Source organism: Chenopodium album, chromosome 22 (genome assembly GCF_948465745.1).
Source record: "Chenopodium album chromosome 22, dcCheAlbu1.1, whole genome shotgun sequence".
Taxonomy (NCBI): Eukaryota; Viridiplantae; Streptophyta; class Magnoliopsida; order Caryophyllales; family Amaranthaceae; genus Chenopodium; species Chenopodium album.
This window is the reverse complement of record NC_137855.1, coordinates 27,684,401-27,694,342: the sequence shown is the minus strand read 5'-3', so window position 1 is coordinate 27,694,342 and position 9,942 is coordinate 27,684,401. Positions and strand designations below refer to the sequence as shown.

The window sequence follows — 9,942 nt, the reverse complement described above, 5'->3', positions numbered from 1 at the left end:
CTGAGGGCGGTTGATCCTGACGACAAGGCGTCTGTCAGGGGAGTCGGCACCCTAGACTTGGTGATGTGTGTCATAAATGGCACACATTTGATGAGCATTTAGGTCCTTTTTATCCTCTTTTCATAGTTTTCTTGCTCAATAAATGTTCGGTTTTATGCTTTCTCTCTCTTTTCTACATTTCTATGGTTTTCTAGTATTTTCTCTTTTATTTCTTTTATTTTCGTTATTTTTGTTGTTTTCTCTTTATTTTAGATTTTATAGATTTAGTTTTATTTTATTTTAGTTTATTTGATTTTATTTTTATTTCATTTCCTTTACTTTATTTTATTTTCATTTTATTATTTTTCCTTCCTTTATTATTTTCATTTTCATTTTATTGCTTTTACTTTTATTTGTTAGTTTTAGTTTTACTTTACTTTATTTTATTTCTCGGTTTTTATGTGCGTTTTGTAGGTGTTTTGTTCCAAGTCCAAGTTGAGGTGCTCGCAAGAATAGCTACTGCACACTTGGGTCTTCGTCACCATCATGGTGATGATGATGATGGTGAGCTTAGTAACCAGAAACTCCTCCAACACTCCCCTGTTCCCGCACTTCACAACTGCAGCAACACAAATCAGCTAGCTGCTGCCTTTCCCCTGTTCTCGCAGCTACTTCACGCAACACCACCTCTCCACCCAACAGCAACGCACCTCCCCACAAACACCACCAGCAGCCGCAATTAACTCCAGCAACCGCAACAACCACCAGCGCAACTCCCACCGCAATTACACCTCCAATTCGCACCACAATTTCCACCATGCAAACCACCTTTCCTCCCTCAATTAACCACAGCTACAGCAAACACCTCCCTCACCTCGCAACCTCCGGCAGCACCTCCACAGCTCCGCCTTCATTCGTACCTCAGCAGGTGCGGGCGCTTGTTCATTAAATGCGGCCGCACCCAGCTGGGTTCGAAGTGAAGCGTTGATGATGATGTGCGATGGTCGAACCTGATGATGATGAGCAGCTTCAATGTTAAGGGCTTGATGTGTGCGAATCATGGGATTAATTCCCATTTGATGGAGCAGCAATTTCGTGAAAAGCAGGGGATCAATTCCCTTTGATTGGAGCAGCAAAACCGCCTCTTTATTTCTTTGCTATTTATTTTTCTTTTTATTTCTTTTATATTTCTTTTCCATTTTCTTTTCTCATTTTATTTTTCTTTTCTTTTCTTTTCCTTTTATTTTATTTTATTTTATTTTCTTTTCCCTTTTATTTTCTTTTACTCTTGTATTTATAAATACCCATTTTTGGGTAGAGAGAGAAACAATTAGACAATTAGAGAATTAGATTAGATTAGATTTTAGAGAGAGAAAATGTGGGTTTGATGATTGATGATTGAAGATTGCTACATTTGATTTGATTTCTATCAAGTTTGTAAGGATTCTTAGTCTTTAATGCAATTTAATGTTCGTTTGATTTCATTAGTATTGTTGTTTGATTTAGTTCATTGATAGTTTGATTGATTTTGATTGAATTTGTTGGTTTCAATTGATGAATTTGGGAATGATGATTAGTTTAGCTTTGATTTTGATTTTCTTCATGGATTGTGAGTAGTTTATTTGCTAGGGTAGTGGTGAAGCATGAATTGATGATGAATTGAGATTAATTTGGGGGAAATTGATTGAGTTGATAATGTGATTAAATTGGTTGATTGATTTTGTGCATGTGTGTGCTTGATTAGGCTTGATCACCCTTGTTATTCACACTAGATTGCATTGTGAGTTCACATTGATACGACCATTGATTTGTGGCTTACATTTACTCGATTAAGATATCTTGTGATGTTTCCTAGCTAGTGTTTGATGTAGTTGACGCTAATTAGACCTCTAGGAGAATAGCTTGATGTACTCTCTTGGTTGCAATTTCGGTTTTCCCTCACATTGCTTGACTTGATTGGTAAATTCCCCAAGTTGATTGAACTTCATTGTTGATGCATGTGGATCCATTCCCCTAGTGCCTTAGCATTCAATTAGTACTAGCCTTTTGCATCGCCTAGCTTAGCTCTAGTTTCTACCATAAACCCCTACTAGATTTCGGAATAGCTTAACTTAGGCATCGTGCATTCAACCTCCATTCCTTTGGGTTCGACCTTGACTTACCACTACACTTTATAGGGGTTAGTTGAGTTACAAATTTGTTTGATTGGGTGGGGTGGTATCCCAACGACCTACCGTTCTCTTTCCCATCAAAATGGCGCCGTTGCCGGGGAATGATGCTTTGAGTGCATGTTGTTGTTGAGTCTATTCCACTCTATTTGCAAAATACAAAAAGATTTTACACTTTAGGCTACACTTGTAGCCGTGCTACTAATATTTTCTTTGAGTTTTGTGTGTATAGATCCCAAGCCATGGGAGGAAATTCAAGAGTTTCCTTGAAGGAACTTGGAGTGCCCGGTGCATATAGGTATGAGAGCGGCATAGCTCCACCTACAACACCGGAAATTGACTTTGAAATTCGGCCGGCAATGATCACCCTAATCGAGAGGAGACAATATAGTGGGGATAAGAATGAGAGCCCATTGAACCATCTTAAGGAGTTTGAAAAATATTGCAACACTATCAATGTCAATGGAGTTTCTCAAGAGTTTATCCGCCTTAAGTTGTTCCCTTTCTATCTCATAGGAAGATCTTTGGAATGGCTAGACAAAGAAGTGAAGCCCAATTCCTTGAAGACATGGGATGATGACACAAAAGCTTTCTTGTCCCGTTTCTACCCACCAAAGAAGACGGCGGAGGCTAGATCCTTAATCCAAAGTTTTAAGCAATTGCCTAGAGAGAATCTCTATGAAGCATGGGAGAGGTACAAGGACTACCAAAGGGAATGCCCTCATCACGGAATTCCAACATATCAAGTGATCCAAATCTTCTATAGTGGTTTGAGCTTTCAAGGTAGATCGAGCCTAGATGCCGGAGCCGGAGGGCCAATCATGAACAAGACGGAAGAAGAGGTTGTGGAAGTAATAGATGATGTGGTAAGGAATTACATGGATTGACATGATGTAGAGAGGGAATCGGCAAGCACAAGTTGCTCAACCGATCAATCTTATGTCATCAACGAATTGTCCACAATGGTCTCGGAGTTAGGAAAGGAGTTGAATTCTCTCAAGAACAAGCTCGAGAGTTCTTCACAAGCTTCTAGTCTTCCCTCCCTATTTAAGGGGGGAGGTACATCTTCCTACTCTAACCCTCTTTTTGCTTCTTGTTTCATGATTAGAGAATGCTTGGTTTGTGATATGTCACTACTAGAAAATAGCAGAATTCCGACGGACTGCTTCCGACGGACCCAATATTCCGTCGGAAATATCGAATTTTTCGACGGATTTTAATTCCGTCGGATATTTCTGACGAATTCTAAAAATCCGTCGGAAATTTCCGACGGAATAAAAATCCGTCGTAATATATGGGCTTTCCGACGGATATTTCCGTAGGAAATTACTTTTTCCGACGGATTTTTAGTCCGTCGGAATTTTTTTTTTTTTTTTTTAAAAAAAAAAAAAAAAATCAACCCTAAAACCCTAACACTCTCTTTTCCGCCTCTTCTCCTCCTTATCTTTCTTCTTTCCCCCTAGAAACCCTAACACTCTCTTTTCCGCCTCTTCTCTTATCTTACCCCTTCTCTCTCCTGCTTTCCTCTTCTCTTATCTTACCCCTTCTCTTTCGTGCTTTCCTCTTCTCCTCCTTATCTTTCCTCTTCTCTCTCCTCCTCCCCGTTCACTCGTTCTCCTTCTCTATTAATTCGTTCTCCTTCTCTATCTCTCCTAACCACCGACATCAACAACGAACAACACCAACATCAACACCACCATCGCCGGCATCAACATCAACAATAACATTCGACCAAGAAACAGTAACCCTTACTCTCTCTCTTCATGCGTTAAACAAAGGTTTTTGGGTCAAATTCGACCATGAAAACTCTAGATCTAGAGTTTTTATGGTCGAATTTGACCTCTTAAACCCAATTTCGAGGTTATGTGTGGTCTAATTAAGGTATGTATTTCGTTTTTTTCAATTTTGATGTTATTTGTTGTTTTATCGGATTTTTTTTTACAATTTATGGTGGTGGGTGGTGGCTGTTGGAGATCGTGTTTGGGGGCTTGGGTTAGGATTTTAATTTTTTTTTCTTTTTTTTTGTTAATTTCTGATTTGTGACGATTTTCGGTGGTGGCGGTGGTGATTTATGTGGGTGGTGGGGTGGTTGTAGATGGGTAGATCTGGTTAGGTTGTTGGTTGTGGCGGTGGTGGTTGTAGATGGGTAGATCTGATTAGGTAGGTGGCTGTGGCGGTGGTGATTTAAGTGGGTGGTGGGGTGGTAGATCTGGTTAGGTGGCTGGTGGTAGGGGTTCTGGTGTGGGCTGGTGATACGGTGGATGGGGTTGGATGTGGGTCTGGTGAGGGTTTGGCTGGTTGTGTGAGGTAGGGGTAGGTGGTGTGGGGTGACGGCTTGCGGCGGTGGTTCGGGGTGGCGGTGTGCGTTTTTTTTTGTTTTTTTAAAAGCATTTTCTGACGGAAATTCCGTAGGAAATTCACGACGGAATTCAATCTGTCGGAAATTTCCGACGGATTTTTCCGGCACCGGAATTACCTCCTTCGACGGAAAATTCCGTCGGAAATCCGTCGGAAAAGTGTTTCCGACGGAATTTCCGACGAAAAAGGTGCTTTTTCCTACAAAGCCTTTTCCGACAACCAGTTCCGACGGAAATTCCGTCGGAAACGTGTTTTCCGACGGATTTCAGGGTTTTTCCGACGGAATTTTTCCGTCGGAAATGGCCTGTTTTCTAGTAATGTGTGTGGAAAGAATGATCATGATGCTTTTAATTGCTCCAATGTTCCTTGTGATAGAAATGATGGATATGAGAATGTGCATGTGAATTGTGATGATAATAATGATTTTGGACCTAGATTTAATGCTCAAAAGATTGTTGGGAATAGGAATTATCACAATAATGGGAGCTATGATAATTACAACCAAAAGAGTGGTAATGGTAACCATGTGACCCAAGAATTTTGTGGTAACCATAACAACTTTTGTTGTAATGATCAAAGCTATGGCCAAGAATATGGGGATCATAACCAAGGTTATGGTAACCATAATCAAAATTCCGGCCAAAATCATGGTAAGGGTAATTGGAGTAATCAAGGTAGGGAAATTTTCAAAATAATGTTCAAAGAGATACCCCACCCCAAATTATTCCAAAGACTCAAAGCCAAGGTGATGATTTCTTTACTCAACAATCCCAATTGAATAAGCTAGAAAATTTCATTATGGATCAATCTAAGATGTTGAATGAATTCACATTGTCTTGTAATAAAATGTTTGAGGTCCTATTTACTCATGGAAAGATGCTTGAGAACCAAATCGTTCAACTAGAATTGTGCTAGTCCATCTCCTTTACCTTCACAAGAAGTTGATTCTAGGGAACCGATGTGTGCTATGACCACTAGGAGTGGTAAGGTCCTTAAAGAGAGTGTTCCTAAGAAGAGTAAGGAGAGTGAAAAGGAGAATGATTCGAGTGAAGAGAATAAGAATGAAGAGCCTAGCAAGATGAGTGAGGATTCCAATGATAAGCCTAAGGAGAAAAGCGAAAGCAAGATGAGGTTTACAAACCTAGACTTCCTTACCCCCAAAAGCACAATAGGCATAAATTGGATGAGCAATTTGGGAAATTCATCGACATGCTTAAGCAACTTCATCTTACTCTTCCTTTTACCGATGTTGTAGAACAAATGCCAAACTATGCTAAATTTCTTAAGGAAATTTTGAGCGGTAAGAGAGATTGCAATTTGGTGGAACCGGTGAATCTAGGGGAGTGCTTTAGTGCCTTTATTCAAAACGACCTACCCCAAAAGTTGAAGGATCCCGGAAATTTCTCCGTACCTTGCAAAATCAAAGGAAAATTGTTCCAAAATGCTCTTTGTGATCTTGGTGCTAGTGTTAGTATCATGCCTTATTCCGTTTTTAAGAAACTTAAGCTAGGTGAACTCCTTCCATCCAATATGACCCTTCAATTGGTCGATCGGTCTATTAAGTTTCCTAAGGGGAGAGTTGAGGATGTTCCTCTCAAGATAGGAGAGTTCACCATTCCCGTTGATTTCATTGTGCTTGAGATTGCGGAAGATGACCATATCCCTATCATCTTAGGAAGGCCTTTCTTAGCCACCTCGGGAGCCTTGATAGATGTTAAGAGAGGTCGTATTACCTTGAGAATTGGTAAGAATGAGGAAAGTTTTGATTTGAAACCAACACATGAGTCTTTGTCCCTTGTAAAAGGAATTATGTGTGTTAATTCCCCTCGCCCTATTGATGATGTATGCACTATTGATTCTTCACATACCGATTTTCTTGAGAATTATGATGATGTGCTTTTGAGTTGTGATTACAAGAAGGTTAGTGAAGATAAAGTGATGATTCCCAAGCTTATGGACGAGGAGGAAGTTGATATTCCTCATTGGTTTGAACTCCATCCTCAAGATGAAGGTGATGTTTCTATGAGTTTAGATGGTGAAGGACCATTTACAAAGAAAAACAAGGCAAAGAAAAGAGCACGAGCTTCTAAGAAAAAGAGAAAGAGAAAGAAGTTGAGGAAAGAAAAGCTTGCATTTGAAAGGTCTTTGTATGAAAGCTCATCAAGCAACAACGAGAAGTTGCTAGAAGTTGAAGAGGAATTTGCTCTTTCTACTACCTTAAAGAAGGTGGTGTTCTTTGACCCTCCATGATTGGGAGGAAGGGTCGAGCTTAGGACCTTAAGCAAGCGCTTCCCGAGAGGCAACCCGGAGATTCTAACTCTTCTTTTTGACTTTTTGAGTTTTCTTGTTTTAGTTTCTTTATTTACCTTTTCCTTTCTATCACTTTTCTACTTGTTTGGATTTTTAGGATGAATTTTGCGGGATTGGATTTCTTCGAGAATGCTTGGTGAATGGAAGGTGTTTGCGGCACTTATCATGAATGTTTTCGATTCCGATCGAAATTTGAGGTAAAAGGGGTAAGAATTTTAGAGAGGTAAGATAGGAAATTCATGTTTTCAAGGGTGGAAAAAGTTGATACTTAGTGAATTCTTGTGGTGAGCACATGAATCTTTATCTTTGGGCTCTTTAAAAGTGTTTTTAGCTACTGCCTATGGTGTTCCTCATCACCATCATGATTCATGTGCGCACCCAAATAGGCATTAAGTATCAAAGAAAAGAAAAAACAAAGAAAGGGAGAAGCCAGGCAGTGTGCGGCCGCACACGCACATAGTGCGAGCGCACATGCTGCGTGTGCGGGCGCACACCAGCCTTGTGCGGCCGCACATCCCTGCTCCGTGTTCCTTTTAATTCCTCTTCCTTCTTCTTTCTTTCATTCCCCTCATTCCTCATCTCCTACCTCACGCACTCCCTCTCAAACCCTCCTCACTCGTGCGCATCTCAATCCCTCCTCATTCTCCATCAAAATCCTTCAATTTTTAGTTTAGTTCTTTAGTTAGTTTAGTCACTTTCTTGCTTTCTTAGTTTCTTTTCTTTTATTCTTTTTATTCTTTGATAAGTTTAGCTTTTATTTCCCTTAATTGTATATACTTTTTGCTTAGTTTAGTTTCCTTTTATTTGTTGTTTTCTTTTTTTTGTTTTGAAGTTACTAACCATTTTCTTTGTTTATAGTTTCTTTTATTTTCCTTTTCTCACTTGGTTTCTTAAAGAAGCTTTTGGATATGGAATGCAACGAGGTGGTTTCTACTTGCTTCGTTAATTTTTGCTAAGCTTGGAGCCAGTGAGATCTTTCTTATTTTTCTCTTTATTTTTCTTGGTTGCATAGAATAGGATTAGTTTAGGGGAAGTTGAATGGTTCGAGGATGGATGCTTGTTAACACGTAATGTGTTTGGGATCGATGACGATGATGTCGATCGATCACTTGTTTGTTGATTGGAATTCTTATGTGTTTAACTTGCCTTCTAGTCCATTTCATATTATTTCTCCTATTTTCCTTTTCTATGTTCCATTACTTTGCTTTTATTTTCTTTTATTTTCCCTTTCTTTTATTTTCTTTCATTTTTCTTTGTGGTATGATTTTGAGGCCTTATTTTTCACTTTTCTTTTGAATTGGACTTTGTACATTGGACTTTGTCTTTCGCATGATTTTCTTCCTAGGTTGTAAAGGTATGCACGGTTTGAGGCTATGTTCGGTTGAGTCTAGGATAGGTGTATGCTAGGGTAGTTGGTTTGAACTAGGAGGATCATGAAGCCGGATTCTACTTGTTTGTGGCATGTTGGTAGTTGCTCCCTATAGTCAATTTGACACCACTAGTGAGTTTTTGCCACAACCTTGTGAGGTTACTTGTTTTTCTAGCCTTCAACATTCCTTGTATGAGCGGCGTGGATCCTTGACTATGCAAACCTTATCTAATAAAGCTTGATGTATGATTCTCAAACCCGAGACCGAACTATCTAGGAAGGACAAAGGCACATTTTTCGGGGTGGTATTTTTCATTTTTGTTATATTTTGTTATTTTCCTATTTTTGGGTTTACATTTGCCTTCTTGCAACCATTTGAGTCTTATCCCTTCTTTTCAAGCCACATCTTTAGTTATTTGACCTTTTGTTTCATTTTCTACTTTTCTTGGTTTTTGTGAAGCATAATGATCATTTGAGATGGAGTTTGTGGTGGATGAGTTAAAGTTTTAGTTTTTATGAATGCAAATTTGTGATAAGATTTTCTTTGTGAATAATGGCAAATATTTGTGAATAAGCCGTCCTACTTCATAAAAGGCATGGACTAATAAGTTGCATATAGAAAAAGCCGTCCGAATTAAGTGAAAGGCAAGGACATTGCAAATTCGTATAAAAATAAAAAAACAAAAAAATTGAAAAAGTGAAAATTTCAAAAGTATTTTGATGTATTCTTTTCTCCTTCTAAGCATTGAGGACAATGCTTCATTTTAGCTTGGGGGAGAAGCGTGTACGCTTTTTGTATATATTTCTTTGTAAATATAGCTTCAAGTAAGCTTAGGGGTGTTGTTTTTGTTTGGTGATAACTTAGTTTTGGTGTAAAGAAATGTGCAATCTTTGCTTCACTATTAGGAAAACCACCAAATTTTAAATTTTAGCCTACCTTCACCCTTTATGCCTTACGTTACAACCTTGGGGAAAGACCTTTCGACCTAGATAGTTGAGTCACTATTCGGGGGAGGGCATCATGGGTCATTGCCTAAGGAAAGAGGATGCATAGTCGAGATTGTCGAGTAGCCTAAAAATAATTCTTTTTCCGGTTCCTTCAAGGAATCATTGGGATACTCACTAAGGGGAGATTTGAGACTAGTGGGGAAAACGCGGTAAGATTGTTTGGGATGAACGTGGATTGTGATGACTAGTTCCTATGCCTAGCATACCCTATGTTTCAATCAACCTTAGATATCTTGAAAAGTGCATACCTTAACTACTTGAGAAAGATTGTCATTCATTTGCATTATAGTCTTTATGTGAGTTCATTTCGCAAAGGTTTATTTTCATTTTCTTTTCTTTTGTTTTCATGGTTTGCCTCATTGATTTTTGGTGGAGAGTTATGGGTCAACTCTTAGGATACCCTTACGAGACCTCACTCGTCCTCATAGGCGACTTTGGGGTTTAAAGGGCTTGTTATAGCTAAAAGCAACCGTGATTCCTACGACAGTGAGTCTTAGTGTATATTCTTAGCTTGAGTCTTGTTTAGTTTGTTTTAATAAGCTCGTCATTTCTACTCCCTTGGTTTTGTTTTGCTCGAGGACGAGCAAAAGGTAAGCTTGGGGGCATTCGATGTGTGTCATAAATGGCACACATTTGATGAGCATTTAGGTCCTTTTTATCCTCTTTTCATAGTTTTCTTGCTCAATAAATGTTCGGTTTTATGCTTTCTCTCTCTTTTCTACATTTCTATGGTTTTCTAGTATTTTCTCT

At 39.0% G+C, this 9,942-nt stretch overlaps 1 non-coding gene across 1 annotated transcript; it reads right to left on the bottom strand.

The window, feature by feature from the left end:
- Positions 1 to 2,774: 2,774 nt before the first annotated feature.
- On the bottom strand, positions 2,775 to 2,880 carry LOC145606394 (small nucleolar RNA R71). The gene has a single exon (XR_014105283.1). It is a non-coding gene; the product is annotated as a small nucleolar RNA R71 (small nucleolar RNA).
- Between the last annotated feature and the right edge of the window lie 7,062 nt (positions 2,881 to 9,942).